Below are 17,879 nucleotides of genomic sequence, written 5' to 3'. Positions count from 1 at the left end.
CCAGTAGTTCTCAAAGGGCGGTCCCTGGAAGAGCAGCATCAGCATCATCTGGGAACTTGTCACAGATGCAGATTCTAGGGACCACTCCAGACCTACAGAATCAGAAACTCTTGGGGGAGGGCCCAAAATATCTATGTTTTACCAAGCCCACCACATGATTCTGATGTACTCTAAAGACTGAGAAAACCTTGTTTTTCAAGGTTTTCAAGTATTTCTAGAAATATTGTTCTAGACAAATACCCAAGCAACAACTCTACAGGCAGTTACCCAGTACAGCTGGCTACAGCTGCTCCATCCATGTCTCTATTTAAAGTTCAAACTCACAGGTGACTCTAAGGTCATCTACTTTGACTCATAAGTAAAAGCCCTAGACTGGTGCTAATGTCAAACCACTGGCCTCCACTCAGGCCTCCATCTTCTCATGCCCTCTTATCAGTATTTAACTTCTGAGGAAGACAAGTGATGCTAAGACCTGAAATTCCAATGAAGCCATATGAACAGCTATTCAGTCGTACTTCTAAGACTTTACTTAGAAGTACTTCGGCACTAAGTTATAGCTCATGTGCATTATTTTCCAGGTAACTTAGCTTATGAGTAGCTTATATAATTATGAAGATTTAATATTACAGATAAAATGTAAACTGTTTCTTTAAAATTGGGGCTTCGGGGCCGGGCGCGGTGGCTCAAGCCTGTAATCCCAGCACTTTGGGAGGCCGAGACGGGCGGATCACGAGGTCAGGAGATCGAGACCATCCTGGCTAACATGGTGAAACCCCGTCTCTACTTAAAAATACAAAAAACTAGCCGGGCGACGAGGCGGGCGCCTGTAGTCCCAGCTACTCGGGAGGCTGAGGCAGGAGAATGGCTTAAACCCGGGAGGCGGAGCTTGCAGTGAGCTGAGATCCGGCCACTGCACTCCAGCCTGGGTGGCAGAGCAAGACTCCGTCTCAAAAAAATAAAAAAATAAAATAAAAATAAAATAAAATAAAATTGGGGCTTCAACTTTGGAATTTCACAGTGTGCTAAAATAACCGATTTCTCAGAAGTCTTTCAGCAAGATAAATGTTATTAAGTAACTTATTTATGAAAGTATTAAAATAATGCTTACATTTGAATTTGATGGCTAACTTACAAAGATTTTCATGTATCAAATGTAACTTACTGCTACTAAACTTAATTTAATATTTACTCTATAACCAAATGAAATATATTTAAAATATATTGAATATTTTATATTGTTATATACTGACAAGATTATAATATTTTAATGTACTAATATTTCTGTAATTATATCTAAAATATTATTTTATTGTATTGCCTAAGAATAAACATTTTTTAAATTGAAGCTGGTCCTTTTTTTACAAAATGGAAATAAATTTTTTTTGGATTGTAAGAATAACAGATGTTCACTGTAAAAAGAATAGACAATACAGAAGTTATGAAGAAGAATACAAAAATGGCTAAGATCTATCAGGGGAAACCCACCCCCGATATTCAACGTGGGTCCTCTTCTATTTTCCCTAAGTGTCAGCTGGTCTGAGGAAAAAAGGGAAAGAGTACAAAAGAGAGAAATTTTAAAGCTGGGTGTCCAGAGGAGACATCACATGTTGGCAGGTTCCATGATGCCCCCCGAGCCATAAAACTAGCAAGTTTTTATTAGCAATTTTCAAAGGGTAGGGAGTGCATGAATAGGGTGTGGGTCACAGAGATTACATGCTTCAAGGGCGACAAAAGATCACAACGCAGGAGGTCAGGGCGAGATCACAAGGTCAGGGCGAAACTAGAATCACTAATGAACTTCCATGTCTCGTTGTGCACGCATTGTCATTGATAAACAAGGTTCAAGAGCAGAGAACCGGTCTGACTAGAATTTATTAGGTGGGAATTTCCTCGTCCTAATAAGCCTGGGAGTGCTACGGGAGACCGGGGCTTATTTCATCCCTTATCTACAACCGTAAAAGACAGACATTCCCAAAGCGGCCGTTTCAGAGGCCTCCCCTTAGGAACACATTCTCTTTCTCAGGGACGTTCCTTGCTGAGAAAAAGAATTCAGCAATATTTCTCCTATTTGCTTTTGAAAGAAGAGAAATATGGCTCTGTTCCACCCGGCCCACAGGCAGCCAGACTTTAAGGTTATCTCCCTTGTTCCCTGAACATTGCTGTTATCCTATTCTTTTTAAAAGGTGCCCAGATTTCATATTGTTTAAACAATTTGTGCAGTTAACGCAATCATCACAAGGTCCTGAGGTGACATTCATCCTCAGCTTACGAAGATGACAGGATTAAGAGATTAACGCAAAGACAGGCATAGGAAATCACAAGAGTATTGACTGGCAAAGTGAGAAGTGTCCATGAAATCTTCACAATTTAGAGTTCAGAGATTGCAGTAAAGACAGGTGTAAGAAATTATAAAAGTATTAATTTGGGGAACTAATAAATGTTCATGAATTCTTCACAACTTATGTTCTCCTGCCATGGCTTTAGTCAGTCCTTCCATTCAGGGTCCCTGACTTCCCACAACAATGATCTAATCCTCACTCCCATCCAAGATAAGTGATAAATCTATTTTTAAACAGAAATGAGATAAAAGTATGCTATTTTTTTTTTTTTTTTGAAATGGAGTCTTGCTCTGTCGCCCAGGCTGGAGAGCAGTGGTGTAATCTCAGCTCACTGCAAGCTCCGCCTCCTGGGTTCACGCTATTCTCCTGCCTCAGCCTCCCAAGCAGCTGGGACTACTCGGGAGTAGTAGGCGCCCACCACTATGCCTGGCTAACTTTTTTTATTTTTAGTAGAGATGGGGTTTCACTGTGTTGGCCAGGCTGGTCTCGAACTCATGACCTCAAGTGATCCACCCACCTAGACCTCCCAAAGTGCTGGGATTACAGCCACGAGCCACCATGCCCATATTATGCATAATATTTTGCATATAATGCCTATATTAATATGTCTATATTTTGCATATTAAAAACCTTTTTTTTTCACCAGCTCTCTACATTTGAAATTTTATGAACTGTTTTCCTTGAATAAGGAGTATTTGTATTATAAATGGGAAACAAGTATCAAAATATATGACCCATGATTTCTGTAATCTATATGCTTCTCTTAAAATACCTCAATAGAAAAATGAGCAAAGATGTAATTAGGCCCTTCAGAGGAAAACAGGCAATCATCAAAATACTTCTTTAATTTAAAAAAAACAAAACACTAATTAAAAGTGACAAATAGGCCGGGCGCGGTGGCTCAAGCCTGTAATCCCAGCACTTTGGGAGGCCGAGACGGGTGGATCACGAGGTCAGGAGATCGAGACCATCCTGGCTAACACGGTGAAACCCCGTCTCTACTAAAAAACTACAAAAAATTAGCCGGGCGAGATGGCGGGCGCCTGTAGTCCCAGCTACTCGGGAGGCTGAGGCAGGAGAATGGCGTAAACCCGGGAGGCGGAGCTTGCAGTGAGCCGAGATCGCGCCACTGCACTCCAGCCTGGGTGACAGAGCGAGACTCCGTCTCAAAAAAAAAAAAAAAAAAAAAAAAAAAAAAAGTGACAAATATTCTGCCTCCCTGCAATGAGATAGGCAAAGATGTAAAACATGGCTTCAGCCAGTCCCTCCATTCGGGGTTGCTGACTTCCCGATCTCCTGACCTTGTGATCCACCCGCCTCGGCCTCCCAAAGTGCTGATTACAGGCATGAGCCACAGTGCCCGGCCTTTTTTGTCACCAGGTTTTTAAAAACTTAATACATAGTGGGCACATTTTCATACCAACAGACAAGAACTAATCATCACTTGCACCACAGTTCATTGTATGGGTTTATAACCTAAGACAATCAATCCCCAATTGACAGACATTCAATTTAGGTATATTATAGACATATTGTACCTATGTCACCACAAGTTTGTCCAATTATTTCTTCAAGATAAATCTCTAGAAGGAACACTGTAGAGTCAAAGGTCTCACACAATCTTAGGCTTTTGAAATATATACAAAAATGCTCTCCAGAAAGGCTGCTAGAATTTTCAGCTGCATCAACCATATAATGAAAACACTCATTTCCCTATTAATTTACCAATATTGAATATTGCTGTTCTTTTACATCTTTGCCTATCTCATTGCAGTGAGGCAGAATATTTGTCACTTTTAATTAGTGGTTTTTTTTCTTTAAATTAAAGAAGTATTTTGATGACTGCCTGTTTTCCTGTGAAGGACCTAATCACATCTTTGCTCATTTTTCTATTGAGGTATTTAAGGAGTCTTTACAAATCAGTAAGAAAAGCGTACAGATTACAGAAATCATGGGTCATATATTTTGATACTTGTTTCCCATTTATAGTACAAATACTCCTTATTCAAGGAAAACAATTCATAAAATTTCAAATGTAGAGAGCTGGTGGGAAAAAAAAGGTTTTTAATATGCAAAATATAGGCTGGGCATGGTGGCTCATGGCTGTAATCCCAGCACTTTGGGAGGCCTAGGTGGGTGGATCACTTGAGGTCATGAGTTCGAGACCAGCCTGGCCAACATGGTGAAACCCCATCTCTACTAAAATTACAAAAATTAGCTGGGCGTGGTGGCAGATACTGTAATCCCAGCTACTTGGGAGGCTGAGGCAGAGGAATCGCTTGAACCTGGGAGGCAAAGGTTGCAGTGAGCCGAGGTTGCGCCACTGCACTCCAGCCTGGACAACAACTCTGTCTTAAAATACATATACATGCAAAATATGAAATATCATAGAGAACTTTCAGGCTGCATTAAATGGCAATAATGATATAATCAAGGGAAGAAATGGAATGAACAGTGATCCTGGGTAATAATTCTAAGAAGATCAAGAAAATTGTTGCTCACATAAATACTTCAGAAACACTGTCACCTATTGTCATAGGTGGGCCAAAAAAATCTAATTTGAAAACACTTCGAGTAAAAAAGTACTAATCCATTTCAATGAACTTACTTTTACTTCGAGTAAGTCAAAAAGGAATGCTGTGTTTAAGCACATTCTCTATTTATAAGCTCGTTTGGAAAGAAAAATTTTGATTATGCCCTAATGGATTCTTAGTAATCTATTGGCAGGAGACTGACGAAAAAGTGATTGCCTCCTTCAATTGGTGCCATTGGCATCTAACTCATCTCACCCTAATCCCAGTTCTACCTATTAGAAATGAACAGATAAGCAAACACAGAGGAAAATGTAAATTGGTTTTTAATAACCAGGCTAAACTTAAATATTTAGATAAATATGATCCTTCCTAGGATTTTGCAGGCTCCATGTTTTTTCTAAAAATGCTGACTGCTCAAAACCTTTTTAGAATGATTGCTTTGGAATTGTAGTATCTTCAATTCCAATTTTTGAGCCAAACAAGGAGCTGGGTCTCATTATTTTATATCCAAGACCTACAACATGCTTAATACGTTTGGCTCCACAGCATACACTTAGATGAGTGAGACACAGACCTTGGTCTCGAGCGTAGAGTTTACAATCTGGTAGGGAAAAATAAGACAAATACATGGATAACTTTAATACTAGACAGAACATGATTAAGTGCTCTAAGGGACAACAAATACTGGTTCAAAAGTTGGAGGCCTCAGGAAAGAATTCATAAAAAGAGGGGATATTTTCAGTGGTCCTTTAAGGGCAGTCAGGATTTCAAGAAGCAGAAGATGGTCAGAAGCACGGTGGCATTCCATGTGGCAGAAATAGCACGAATGAAGCTAAGTAGTTAGGAAGAGATGAGGCAAGCTCAAGGAACAATTAATGGTCAAGAATATATGACAGATATTTATATACATACACAGTGGTAAATAAAGCGGCACGGCAGGAGGTTAAGACCATGTTGGGCAGGGTTTAGAATACCAGGTTGAACTTGTACTTCATTGATTGCTACTAGAGATTCAGTGAAGATTTTGAGCCAAAGAGTGGAATTACCATATAAACAATAACCTGGGAGATCCAATATTTAATATATGGTACTTGCTAGGCTAGTTCATAGTTTCAAATGTTTTTTAAAAATTACTGGATTGCTGTGATGAACTTTTGAATTGGAAGATAGCTATAAATCATTAATTTCCTTTGAAAATGGGGCTTCATATTTGAGATGCCACAATTTGGAAACATAGGTCCTACGTAGACCCAATGTCTAACAAGAATTGGAGAAAGAAAAATATTGGGTATGAGGAGGCCAGTTAAAAGGATAACAGCCCAGATGATGGGTGATCATCTAGGATTAGGAACAGAACAGATAAAGCAGAAAGTTAGCATTGAAAAGGGAGAATCTAAAGGATGAAGGATACTAGGGAAAATAAACCATTTTACCAAAAAGACATATGTTCATCACGGCACTATTCACAATGGCAAAGACAGGGAATCAACCAAGGTGCCTATCCACGGTGGATTAAAGAAATTTTGTGGTACATACACACCATGGAATACTACACAACCATAAAAAAGGAAGAAATGATGTCCTTTGCATCAACATGGATGCAGGTGGACCATTATCCTAAGTGAATTAACACAGATGCAGAAAACCGAACACCACATGTTCTCACTTAGAAGTGGGAGCTAAGCATTGGGTACACATGGACATCAAGATGGCAACAATAGACATTAGGACCTACTAGACGTGGGCGAGAGGGATGGGGGCAAGGGATGAGAAATTACCTAGTGGGTACTATGCTCACTATCTGAGTGACAAGAACGTTCATAATCCTAAACCTCAGCATCACACAATATACCCATATAACAAACCTGCACATTTACCCCTTGAATCTAAAATAGAAGTTGAATTAAAAAAAAAAAAAAAAAAGGATGGTGTGGCCAGGTGCGGTGGCTCATGCCTGTGATCCCAACACTTTGGGAGGCCGATGCGGGTGGATCACCTGAGGTCAGGAGTCTGAGACCAGCCTGGCCAACATGGTGAAACCCCATCTCTACTAAAAATACACACACACACAAAATTAGCTGGGTGTGGTGGTGGGTGTCTGTAATCCCAGCTACTCAGGAGGCTGAGGCAGGAGAATTGCTTGAACCCAGAGGCAGAGGTTGCAGTGAGCCGAGATCCCTCTGTTGCACTCCAGCCTGGGCGACAAAAGTGAAACTCTGTCTCAAAAAAAAAAAGGCGTATTTGGAAAGAAAGATAGATAGATCTATGAGATAAGATTTATTGTGAGGCCGGGCGCGGTGGCTCAAGCCTGTAATCCCAGCACTTTGGGAGGCCGAGGCGGGCGGATCACGAGGTCAGGAGATCGAGACCATCCTGGCTAACACGGTGAAACCCCGTCTCTACTAAAAAATACAAAAAACTAGCCGGGCGAGGTGGCGGGCGCCTGTAGTCCCAGCTACTGGGGAGGCTGAGGCAGGAGAATGGCGTAAACCCGGGAGGCGGAGCTTGCAGTGAGCTGAGATCCGACCACTGCATTCCAGCCTGGGCATCAGAACGAGACTCCGTCTCAAAAAAAAAAAAAAAAAAAAAAGATTTATTGTGAAAACTGGCTCATGCAATTCTGGAGGCTGAAAAATCCCACAATATGCTATTCACAATCCGGAGAACCAGGAAAACTGGTAGCATGGCTGAGTTCAAGTTTGAAGGCCTGAGAATGTGGGCACCACTTGTGCAAGTTCTGGAGTTCAAAGACTGGAGAATCTGTAGATCTCATGTTCAAGGGCAAGAGAAGTGTCCCAACTCCAGAAGAGAGAGGGCAAATTTGTCTTGCCTCTGCCTTTTTGTTCTATATGGGCCCTCAGCTGATTGAATGGTGCCTACCCACACTGGTAAGAGCAGATCTTCCTTACTGAATCCCCTCACTAAAATGTCAATCTCTTCCAGCAACACTCTCACAGACATACCCAGAAATAAAGCTTTACCAGCTATCTGGGTATCCTCTAATACAGTCAAGTTGACACCTAAAATTAACCATCACATGGGACTTGGGTGACAGTGAAAGATAACTTCAGTACTTTGAACCCTGATGACTGGAAAAATAACCTGGCCATTAACTGAAAAAAAAAAAAAAAAGGAATTCAGAAGATGGTATCTAGAGTGAGAAGAATGGAAAAAATTTGAGTTGGAAACCCTGCTGGGATCAAAGCTCCAATGGCACACTTAAGTAGAATTGGCTAGAACCAGTACAACAGGGAAAGACTAGATGGATGAGATAACTTATATACCACCCTTTCCCACAAAACATTTGAGGAAACCATGGTTGCAAAAATAGCCAATGATGGATTAAAACATAAGACAAGAATGTCCACATTAATGGTGAAAAAAAGGAATACATATTTTATATATATAAAAATATACTAATATATATGCTAAATATAAATAAATGTTACATAAAATGAGGGAGTAGAGTTCCTATACAAGGAAGAGAAAAAGCCTTTTCTCTGAGAATCGTCTACTAGACAGTTAGGTACTTTGAGCACAATACTGTCTCATTTATTTTAACAGAAACCAAACGATGCAAGGAGATAAAGGACAATGAGGTTTATGGGAGAAGACATCGGGTTTGGTAATTGGATCACAATCTTCATTTGAAAGTTATTTCAAAATGTTTTTCTTTGAGGGGAGTACAGGATCAAAAGCCAAATTGTAAGTAATTAAGAAGTGGAAAGGTTAGTGGAAGCAGGAGGAACATCATTTCTAAAGTTTTAAAAGTTATGATTTCATACGTTGGTGCAAAAGTAATTATGGTTTTTGCCATTGATAGTAATGGCAAACTGCAATTACCTTTGCACTGTTGATGAAAAAAGTCAAACTCTGTAAAACACTTTTAGAGATTTATTCTGAGCCAAATATGAGTGACCATGGCCCATGACACAGCCTTCAGGAGGTCCTGAGAACATGTGCCCAAGGTAGTCAGGGTGCAGTTTGGCTTTACATATTTTAGGGAGGCATGAGACATCAATCAAATACATTTAAGAAATATATTGCTTTGGTTCAGAAAGGCGGGACAACTCAAAGCGGGGGCTTCCAGGCTATAGGTAAATTTAAACATTTTCTGGTTGACAGTTGGTTGAGTTTATCTGAAGACCTGGGATCCACAGAAAGGAAATGTTCAGGTTAAGAAAAAGGACTGTGGAGACCCAGTTTTATTGTTCAGAGGAAGCTCTCAGCAGACTTTAGAGAGAGAGTAGGTTGTAAAATATTTCTTATCAGAACTAAAAGGGTACCTGGCTCTTAGCTGATTATCTCCTAGATCTGGAAAGGAAGGAAGGAAAACAAGGGGGAAAGGGGATTCTCTACAGAATGTGGATTTTTCCCACAAGAGACTTTGCAGGACAATTTCAAGGTATGGCAAGGAAATATATTTTGGGGTAAAATATTTTGATTTTCTTCCTTGTTATGCCAGAGTCAGATTGGAAAGTAAGTCACGCTAGACAAGGTTAAATAAAACCCATCTGATGTGAATTTATGGTTTGGAGGGCATGACCCCCCAATGGCCCTTGGATAGGAATTTGGGCAAGATAAAAAAAATCGGAGCTTAGTCCTCAGAACCAACCTAATACGTGATCTCCCAACTTGATCTCTATCTTCCCACAAAAGATTGACTCAGAATGACTGATTATTCCTAAAATCAATCTATTCTTAAAGGCTTATTTGTCTCTGTAGGGTAGTTGTAAGAGTTAAAGAAAGAAGAGAGAAACACAAAAAGTGGCTCAACAGTCACAGATAGGTTTATTTTGGAGAATAAACCTGAGTGGGACTTCTGGCCGATTTCAGTCAGGAACATTCTCTCTTACAGACTAAGAGTATTCAAGGGTTTAGAGTGAGAGAGCTTATCATAGGCTTGGATTGTTTCCGCGTGGAGAAGTTTATTACGGGGTTGGAATGTCTCTGGTTGGAGGGGAAGGGTTACCTTGGGGCTGACATTGCTTCGGTCAGAGGGAAGGTTATCTTCCGGCGGGCATGTGTCTGGTGGGAGAGGGGTTTATCTTAGGGTTGGAATGTTTCTGGTTGGATGTGTCATTTGTGGTTTATGGTCATGCTGACATTAGCCATTAGGCTGATACCCTTTGGGTTGGATTTAGGTGGTTTTTGATCAAGCGACACTTTAAAACGGCAGTGCTTCTGCTCTGTCAATAGTAGGATATGTCAACCCAAAATATGGCACTTTGGCATAAAGATTATTTTCGAGTCAAAGGTACTTGAAAAAAAAAAAGCAAATGCAAAAAGAGCATTGTGGCTTTCCTTTCTCCTTCCTGAAAGCAGGAGATAAAAATTCTGCATGAAAGGGGCCCTGCCTGTACAAGGAAGAAGGGAGATGTTCTCAACACCAGAGACAGGGAGTCAAAGCTGAGCTGTATCTGCACAAACTTACAGATTTTTATTTTCACTTTGTTACAACAACCTATATCTTCTTAGTCACTTCTGTATTAACTGCACTAACCCAAATTTGCTTGTTTTCTCACATTTTCACAATTTACTATTCTTTTTAGCTTTCCCTAGAAAAACAGAGACCCAAAATGCACTTAGGGTCCAACTGTTAATTTGGGTCTCCATTTTTCTAGGGAAGGCTCCAATGTCAATATAAAAATTACTAAATAAAAGTTGTATGCTTTCGTCCTGTTGTTCTATGTCTCTATTTTACATCAGTGGAGACTAAGCTCTGATTTTTTTTTTTTATCTTGCTCAAATTCCTGTCTAAGGGGTCTAGGAAGTCATGCCCTACAATCCATAAATTCTCATCAGATGGCTTTTATTTAACCCTATATATTGTGACTTGCTTTCCAATCTGACACTGGCATAATGTGACAAGAAACAAAATCAAAACATTTTATCCCAAAACATTTTTGATTTGCTCCAAACGACCACCAGAGTAAATGCCAGAGAATAGGCAAGTAGGCAAAGTAAAAGAAAACTTTATTTACAAGCCAATGTGAAGGAGGGGCGAGGTTCACCGGTCTCCGGCAGTGGAGGCCGATGAAGTTGCTCCCGCCTTCTCAGGCGAGGTTCCTAGCTCCGCACAGAAGCAGGTGCCAAGGAAGTTCACACCGCGGCCCGCCAGGAGCGGCTTTTATGTCCTGGGCCCGGGAGTGGGAGGACAGTGGGCGGGACATAGGCGGGTTGGGGCGGGCAGTAGGCGTGGCTAGGCGGGTTCCGGTTTTTCTACGTCGGAGGTCAGGTTGCGCCTGGACAGTGGACCCCTGTCTTTCCCAGGCTGGGGAAAGTTAACAATGAAGAACCCGGAAATGTGCCATTTTAGTCCCTTTGTTCTTTTTGTTCCCTCCCTCCCTCCGTCCAGACAATTTTGTTTTTTAGTTTTTGACATATCTTGAAATGGCTCTGCAAAGCTGTCCTTTGTTGGGGGAAAATCTGCATCTACATAGAATTTCTATTAACATAGCTAGATCATTTTCTTCCAGGTCCTCCCAATCCTAAAGAGATTACGTAAGAGTCTAGCACCTTCTAAAGATCTGAATAGGAAAATTTGTCATTCATTGTCTCTAAGGGCAGCCACTATAAGACTTCAAAAGTACCTTGGTCTCCACAATCTCTTATTTTAACCTCAACATTTCCTTTCTATGGATCCTAGGTCTTCAAATGCCAACCAGAAAATGTTTAAATTTACCTACAGCCTGGAAGCCCCTGCTTTGAGTTGTCCCGACTTTCTGAACCAAACCAATGTATTTCTTAAATTTATTTGATTGATGTCTCATGCCTCCCTAAAACATATAAAACCAAGCTGTTCCCCAACCACCTTGGGCATATGTTCTCAGGACCTCCTGAGGGCTCTGTCACGGGCCATGGTCACACACATTTGGCTCAGAATATTTTCAAATAATCTCTTCAAATATTTTACAGAGTTTGACTCTTTTCCTCATCAGTTTAATTCTTAGGCCCAGTCAAGACCCCAAGAGGGAAGAGGAAATATTTCACTTTCCCTACACCAGTGTTAAGTAGCCCAAGAACGCAACTCAGAGGGCTTCCCAAATCATTCTGAAGAACGGTAACATCTCTAAAGTATCAATTAGATCGCAGAGGAGTACATAAGTCATGTGCACACCTTTAGGTGTTTGTGAAAACTAAGGCATATAAAATATTCCATTATTTGGCTTCAGTGCGTTCCCATGCTGACAAGCACGGTACCACTCTTCCCTGCTCTAAGCAAGGGCTTCCTGGGGGGAAAGTCTGTGGTTGGGTGTTCAGAAGCAGAGAGCGCTCTCCCAAAGCTAAAGGACGCTGCCAACTACTGTGAAACCTAACTTCCCCTCTCCCGGAATTCTCATGGAAGACCAGGTCTGATCATCTGAGGGCTTAAGAAGTATCAAATTCGAATGCATGGAATCACCCCCGCAGCTGATTTACATATGAGAATTCCTAAGCCTCACAGCACAGAAATTTTGATGCTGATGGTCCTGAAATAGTTATTTTAATTGGCTACCGAAGGTTTACCTTGCAAACACCAGGTTCTTAAAGATTACAAAATCTAATAAAGCCGAAGTGTGAATTAAACTTAACCGCAAGAGGCGTCACCGGCTGTCAGCCCACAACAAAGATGTCTGCGCATCGCTTACCGTGGACCCGTTCCAGTGCGTGGGCCGCACGTCCGCCCTTTTCCGCGTCACATGACCACGAACACTCTTCCGCTACGGCTCCTTGAAGGGGCCAGCCTTGGCCTTTCGCGCTTCTGTCCTGGCCCTTTGCGGGCAGCTCCGCCGGTGCTGTTCCCGGGCGCCTCCGTGCTCTCGGCCAACCGCCTCTGAGAGCGCCCACTCGAGCGCCCCGGGAGCCGGAGGGCGGCGGTCCTCGCCGGGACCCTCCTGTGGGCCCAGGGGTGAGTGCTGACCTCTTCGCGACCCGCCGCCCGAGCTGGCTGCTAGGCCTAGCGCCGCCGCCGAGACCCTCCGGCCAACAGAGGGATCCGCGGTGGCCCGGCACCCCCGGTAGTGTCTCCCTGACCCGAGTCCCGTCCCCGGGCTTCTTGCCTTCAACCTTGGTCTTTCCTCCTCCCCGGGACCTTGAGTCCCCGAGGAGAGCGAGGGAGAGAAGCGCCTTCTGCAGGTGTTTTTGGGCGAACCTCTTCACCCTGTGTGGTTCGGCGTCTCCTTATGTGGATTAATCGGCCTTTTCCGACTAGAAAATAGGGGTTTGGGAAGCAGCGGGAGTCCCGTGAGCGTGAACGCCGGGCTTTGTAAATCTTCACTCATCCTTCCCTGCCAAGTCCCTGACACCTTACAGGATGACCTTAAATCTGCCCTATTTAAAAGGAGGTTTTTGTGTTGTTTTGTGGCAAGTACATGTTGGAAAAGAAGGGCCTTGTTGGAAGCCCAGGTTGTGGCATCGCGGGTGGCTGTGGGCCACCCTGCCCGGCTCTGAGCATCTTTGCTCGCAGATGTGGCTGCAGGCGGTTGCTCTCGGGTTTCCTTCCTGGAGCTGGGAAGCCGGAGGAAAGCTGCGGTTCATGTTCCGCCAGGCTTCTGACCTTCCTCTGCAGGACGTGTGCTATTATTATTATTATTATTATCGTAAAAGAACACCCCTACGTCCCACAGAGTTAGAAGCAAAGGGCATTCTCGAGGGAAGAGCACCCTTTCAAAAGTGACATGTTTTCATTGGAGAAGATTAAAGGGGGAAAAAAAATGCTTTCTGGCCCTTCTGCCCAAATATGGAACCATTTGTATTCAGGCCTCTCATCCACCGAGACTTAGAATGATCACTAATGTTTTCTCTCCCTGCGTGAAAAACATTTTTTCTGCCTCAATTCCGTTGGCTAATGAGATTCCCAAAAGAAAAACCCTTAGAAAAATTAGGACGATTTGGTTATACTTAGTAGTCTTCCCATGCAATTAAATTGCTTGGGGGACCTGCTATCTTTTGGTTTCAAAGGCTTGTATATTGGTTTTGCTGTTCTTTCCGAAAGGAAATGGTGTTCTCTCCCTTCCTGTCTGATAGACCTGCCTCCTTTCAGAATTACAAAGTTTAGTCCTCGCTCTCCTCTCTTCTGGTGTTGAAACTTTTCTGTGGATTCATCACCTTATTTTAAAATTCATTAATATATAGTTTTCCAAGTTTGCAGTGACTTTTTAAATGTAGTTTCTTTGAAAGAGAACTGAAACAGGGTGTGCAGAGTGGCCCGTCTATGTGAACTAGGGCCACACAGCAGGTGGTGAAGAACTGGAGGGGTGTTTTCGTTTTTGTTTTTGTTTGTTTGTGTGTTTGTCTTTGAGAAGTGTATAAACATTTGCAACCACAGTCAGTTTGACTCAACTTGTTTCATTTACTTCCTAGGCTTTCTGGGTTCCAGTGTTCTAATACAGAAAATGAGAAAGTTGGGCTAGAATCACTGTGTGCCAAAGTTGGTACACTTCCCACTAGTGACATGTGTCTTGACTCTACGTGGTATGTAGATGAGGATTTTTTGGTAACAGGATGTCTTTGCAATCTGTATTTATATATGTACAGCCATGGTTTAAGGTAGTGATAGAAAATTTTCTTTTACAATACTTTTTTGATTTTAAAAAGTCGAGTTAAAAAATTAACTGTAGCAAAAAGTTTATGTACTCTGTGAATATGGGAAAAAGAAAAAAACCATGAAATTTGTCTAGTTAGTTATTGGTATTTGGGAACCACTGGGCTTAGAAAGTAGAAATCTGAAATCATCTGTGATTCTAAGAGAGATTTTGCCTTCTTTGTTATGTTATATAACAGAATCACGTACTGGTTGCCTACTGGATTCTAAGTTACAAAACTTCTGGAATTAACATATCAACACCAAATGATGAGAAGTTTATTTATTGCCAAAAGATATTATCAGAAATGCCACAGTCTAACGAGGCAGAAAAAATTAGGTTTTGATTGGTTTTTAAGCAGAAAACCCAATAATTAGGATAGTGCAGTGTTAAATTTTAGTAGAAAAGTTCCAGTTACTTTTTACATTTAAGTAGTTCAGCTACAGGAGAATTTGGCTCTTTCCAGAAGTTGGCATTTCAGTATCCACCTTTTTTTTCTAAGTCAATAGTTTTTCACAAACTTGGAGATTGTCGTAAGAAAAGATGCTGGTACAGAACGAAATATACTAGTGAGACCTATGAGACGTACTACTAGAAAGTTCATAAGACTGAAATGCAATGAATGGACTGCAGAGAAAGCACGTTTCAAGGAGATACTGAGGTTCTAGCTACTTGCTTCTCGTTTGTTATTATAAAACTTCAGTTTATAATGACCAAAGGCTATAATCTTTTCGAGGTAGCTCTTTTCAGTGTTAGTTCTGAATATGAGCTTTTGCTATGCTTGAGATACACACAAGTATTAGAAGAGCATTTCATCTAGAATGATGCACAAAAATTGATTATAAAGGTTGCCTGTGGGAACCTGGGTGGTTAAAGATAGGATTGGAAGTGGGACACTTCCTTTTCTCTGTATAGCTTGTGTACTTTGTACCGAGTACATGAGTTACTGGTTCAAAATTTTAACATTGTAAGTGAATGAAAATTTAAACGGGTTGGGCACGGTGGCTCACACCTGTAATCCCAGCACTTTGGGAGACCAAGACGGGAGGATTTCTTGAGCCTAGAAGTTTGAGATCAGCCTGAGCAACATAGTAAGACTGTGCCTCTATAAAAAATACAAAAATTGGCTGGGTGTGGTGGCATATGCCTCTAGTCCCAGCTATTCAGGAGGCTGAGGTAGGAAGATCATGTGAGCCCCTGAGATCAAGGCTTCAGTGAGCAGTGATTGCTCCATTGCAATCTAGCCTGGGTGACAAAAAAAAATTTACAATGCATTTGTTCCTCTTTAACATATATGTGTACCTATATGCATATATACACATAAGTATTAGCTTCATTTAAACTTACGTATTTTTCATCTGCCGCATTTCTAAACATAAATCAGAAATAATGCCAGAGCTAGTCTTTTATGTTGCGTTAACTAATGAATAGTCATGGGACCCCATCTGTGGAACTAAGATTGGTGGTAAGCTTCATTTTTTTCTTTCTTTCTTCTCTTACTGGTCTCTTGATGTCAGGTTGTACATCTGTGTGACTGTTACCATTTGGAGAATTTCCAATAATGAATCCCTGGTAGTGGTATCATCTAGTTTCTCAATTAGCCCCTGTTTTTCTTCCCCAGGGACAAAAGTGGCTCTCAATCCAGCACACGCACATTGAAGCAAGTTAAAGGATTTAATATGAAGCACAGAAGCAGATAGTGCCAAATAGCAAGCAGTAGTTGGTACACATTTGTGAGTAAAATTTGTCCCTTTTGGCTTACTTTCTTAGTCTTTAAATCGTCTGCATGCCAAATCCTTAAAGATCTATGTCCCCAGAGACTTTTTGTTAAAGAGTAAAAGATGTGAGTTAGCAGTCATAGTTAAACCAGTTGCTGGGGCTGAATGTCCTGAGAACCTGTAAGAACTCTCCTAGGCATCTCAGTGAGGCGAGGGCTTAGGGTGGGGCTACATCTCCAGCATGGAGTTTAGGAAGTACCTTAGCCATGGTAAAGTCGTGTATACTGTGTTTAACTTTTTATGCCCTTTATTTATATACAATGTCTTTGCGAAAAATTGAGTGTAATTTCCATTTGAAGTTTACACTAAATTTTGAAGTGTATTTCTATTTAAAGAAACCATTAGATGTCACATTTGTAGGCTACCTCAGTTACATTTACTTTTTACCCTTTGTATTCCCTTCATGATTTCTTCATTTGAGCTTAGTCTTAAAAAAGGATTTTTCCCCTTTGGTGTATGATGATTAGAGGAGTTTTATGGCAGTATTTTTTTTTTCTAGTCTGACTTCACATTTGTATATATATTTGATATACTTTCTGTGTATCCTGTTTGCAGAATCATAAGACAGTGGCTGTGCTTAAAACTGTCTTATGGTTTTTGAGGTATAGAAAAACTCTTCTTAGGATAGATTTGAAAATTGGTTTCTCAAATCAAGCCCTAAGCCATGTTCAAATCCAAAAGTCATTTTAAGTAGATATTTACTTTTTTCATAGTTTTCCTACGAAATGAATTGTTGAAATACTGATTTTTATTCTTTCTTTTTTACAGCTGGAAAAACAGTGTCCATGTTATGTACACCTCCAAAAAAAGTTTAGATGTGTAGGGGAATTGTTGTGTAAACTGAACTACAGGGTAGCAGTATTTTAATAGCTATTATAGACGTGTATATACTGTATTAAAATGATTAAAAGAACAAGCAGTGACACACCGCTAGGAAGGTCAGTGAAATTTTATTCAGTTGAGCTGGTATTACAGGTTTGAGAGACAATGGCTTCAAAGCTTACTGCTGTAGGCTAACCATGCTCTTTTACATATTTATCAGCGTTTGTATTGGCGGAAACGTTCTTTCTACTGCATTAAAAAAAATACACATGTAAATATGATATTAAATACAAATTAATAGTGTAAAACTTTCAATTCCTCCAAAAATGAATACAAACATGAGGATTTATTATTACAAATTCTAAATTTGGTATTCATTGCATCTCAGTCATTAAGAGAAGTTTTAATTTGTATGATGTGATTTTCAGGGAGTTGCATATTGTTTTTTAGTAAATTCAGAGTTAATTTTATGCATCTATCATTTAAAGGTTTTGAATAACTGATGCATTTGTCGTTTAAAGGTTTTATGTTTTCATGCATGACAGTAATTTTTAATTTTATATTTTTAAAGTCCAAGCAGCTTTCCCTCAAATTGGTGAGGAAATTTAAGTTTAAATTTTATTGCAGGCATTTTTTCAGTTACAAGCATCATGCGTATTTATTCATGCAGAGAGAGTGTGTGTATGTATCTGTATGTACACATTTGTGTTGTAATTCTATAATAATTTTAAAAATTTACTCCTAAGCAATATCAAGGTACAATTTCAGCTGATAAGTAAGAAGGCGTTTTGTTGAGGAAATCATTTTCTTTCATCCTTTATTTTTGCTTTGTATGTGTTC

At 40.7% G+C, this 17,879-nt stretch overlaps 1 protein-coding gene and 1 long non-coding RNA gene across 27 annotated transcripts in view; one reads left to right on the top strand and one right to left on the bottom strand.

Moving 5' to 3' along the window:
- LOC117094434 overlaps window positions 1–12,532 on the bottom strand; it is an 88,895-nt gene extending 76,363 nt beyond the window's left edge. The window contains exon 1 of the long non-coding RNA XR_004441546.1: window positions 12,505–12,532. This is a non-coding gene — a long non-coding RNA (uncharacterized LOC117094434). The remainder of the gene's footprint in view (window positions 1–12,504) is intronic.
- Window positions 12,493–17,879, top strand: part of MFF (mitochondrial fission factor) — a 32,778-nt gene continuing 27,391 nt past the window's right edge. For 19 of the 26 annotated variants that reach the window (XM_033230015.1, XM_033230013.1, XM_033230012.1 and 16 more), the window contains exons 1-2: window positions 12,493–12,764; window positions 16,061–16,172. The gene's annotated coding sequence lies outside the window, so the exon portion shown is untranslated. Of the gene's footprint in view, window positions 12,765–16,060; window positions 16,173–17,739; window positions 17,745–17,879 lie in introns of those variants that run through there. The other 7 variants (XM_033230016.1, XM_033230014.1, XM_033230003.1 and 4 more) reach the window with 3 other exon arrangements.

The sequence above is a fragment of the Trachypithecus francoisi genome, unplaced genomic scaffold, assembly GCF_009764315.1.
Source record: "Trachypithecus francoisi isolate TF-2019V2 unplaced genomic scaffold, Tfra_2.0 Lachesis_group13, whole genome shotgun sequence".
NCBI lineage: Eukaryota > Metazoa > Chordata > Mammalia > Primates > Cercopithecidae > Trachypithecus > Trachypithecus francoisi.
This window is presented reverse-complemented; position numbering and strand designations above follow the sequence as displayed.